Here is a 2,349-nt window from a genome sequence, read left to right on the forward strand (position 1 = left end):
TGCAAGCTCCGCCTCCCGGGTTCACGCCATTCTCCTGCCTCAGCCTCCCAAGTAGCTGGGACTACAGGCGTCCGCCACCTCACCCGGCTAGTTTTCTATATTTTTTAGTAGAGACGGGGTTTCACCGTGTTAGGCAGGATGGTCTCGATCTCCTGACCTCGTGATCCACCCATCTCGGCCTCCCAAAGTGCTGGGATTACAGGCTTGAGCCACCGCGCCCGGCCACAAATTGTTTTTTAAAATGTATAAGGCCGGGTGCGGTGGCTCACGCCTGTAATCCCAGCACTTTGGGAGGCCGAGGCAGGCAGATCATCTGAGACCAGGAGTTCGAGACCAGCCTGGCCAACATGGTGAAACCCCATCTCTACTAAAAATAAAAAATCATAGCCGGTCGTGGTGGCATGCACCTGTAGTCCCAGCTACTTGGGAGGCAGAGACAGGAGAATTGCTTGAACCCAGGAGGTGGAGGTTGCAGTGAGCTGAGATCATGCCTCTGTACTGCAGCCTGGGCAACAGACCAAGAGTCTGTCTAAAAAAAAAAGTATACAAACAGAGCCATTGTCCCTTTATGTCACCACCTAATCTTGTTTTAAAAAATTACTATTTTTCACTAATAGAGATGGGGTCTTGCTATGTTGCCCAGGCTGGTCTTGAACTCTTGGGTTCAAATGATCCAACCAACTTGGCTTCCCAAAGTGCTTGGAATACAGATATGAGCTGCTGTGCCTGGCCTAAAATTCTTTTTCTTTTTTTTTTTTTTTTTGAGACAGGATCTCGCTTTTGTCCCCCAGGCTGGAGTGCAATGGTGTGATCTCGGCTCACCGCAACCTTGGCCTCCTGGGTTTAAGCTTCCTCTGCCTCAGCCACCCGAGTAGATGGGATTACAGGTGCCTGCCACCATACCTGGCTAATTTTTGTATTTTTAGTAGAGATGGGGTTTCACCATGTTGGTCAGGCTGGTCTTGAACTCCTGACCTCGTGATCTGCCTGCCTCGTCCTCCCTAAGTGCTGAGATTATAGGCATGAGCCACCACCACATCTGGCCCTAAAATTATTTTTCTAATTAGTTAATTGTTATTGTTATTTTGAGATAGGATCTCGTTCTGTCACCCAGGCTGCAGTGCAGTGGTGCGATTTCAGCTCACTGCGATCTTCACCTCTGGGGCTCAAGCGATCCTCCCACCTAAGCCTCCCAAGTAGCTGGGACTACAGACGCACGCCACCACGCCCCGGTAGTTTTTGTATTTTTTATAGAGACGGGGTTTTGCTATGTTGCCCAGGCTGGCTGATCTCAGAATCCTGAACTCAAGTCATCCACCTCGGCCTCCCGAACTGCTGGAATTACAGGTGGGTGCCATTGCGCCCTGCTCACCTTGTTTTTTTTTTTTTTTTTGGTTTTTGGTCCTTTTTTCTTAAACACGGAGCTGCAGCCTCGAGACCCTGACTGCACCCTAGTGAGTGGAGGGTGTGTGGATCTCTGGGACTTGCTGTGAGCTCAGCAGAATGGTTGGTAGTGAGTGACAGCTGGGACGGTTGGAGGGCCCTGGTCCCTGGTCAGGGTCCAAGGCAGCTGCTTCTCGAGGGAAGTCAACGTTACAGAATCTGATAAAGAGAGAGACACCCCAAGGATTTGACTCCTTTTCAATGTGCTTGAAATAGGAATTCCTGAAATGTCGTCTTGTGGGCCAGGATTGAATAACTTGCTCCACACATGCATGGACCAAGTTGTCACCCAAACATCTGTTACTCACAGCAGTGGGGCTGGGGGGTGGTCCTGGCTGCTCTTAGAGTTCGCTCACCTTCCCCCTGGGCATTGTTCTTTCCCAGCCGCTTAGCTAATGTGACTCCAGGGGACCAGCGAGGGTCCCTGGGCTTGTGATATCCTGGAGACCTCTGGGGCACCCAGGAGAAGCCAGTGGGTCAGTGCTGAGCTGACGTTTTATCACATCACACAGGCTGTCCCGGGCACTCAGGGTGGAGCAGACAAAGCCATTGCAGCAGTCAGAATCCTGGACTCAATCATTACTATTGGTTGCCAAGATTTTTTTTTTTTTTTAAGACAGTGTTTTACTCTTGTTGCCCAGGCTGGAGTGCAATGGTGCGATCTCAGCTCACTGCAGCCACCGCCTCCTGGATTCAAGTGATTCTTTTGCCCAGCCTCTCTAGTAGCTGGGATTACAGGTGCCTGCCACCACACCCGGCAGATTTTTTGTACTTTTGGTAGAGACGGGGTTTCACTATGTTGACCAGGCTGGTCTCGAACTCCTGAACTTAAGTGATCCACCCACCTTGGCCTCCCAAAGTGCTGGGATTACAGGTGTGAGCCACTGCGCCCAGCTTTTTTTTTTT

This window comes from Mandrillus leucophaeus, unplaced genomic scaffold (assembly GCF_000951045.1).
Source record: "Mandrillus leucophaeus isolate KB7577 unplaced genomic scaffold, Mleu.le_1.0 Scaffold99, whole genome shotgun sequence".
Taxonomy (NCBI): Eukaryota; Metazoa; Chordata; class Mammalia; order Primates; family Cercopithecidae; genus Mandrillus; species Mandrillus leucophaeus.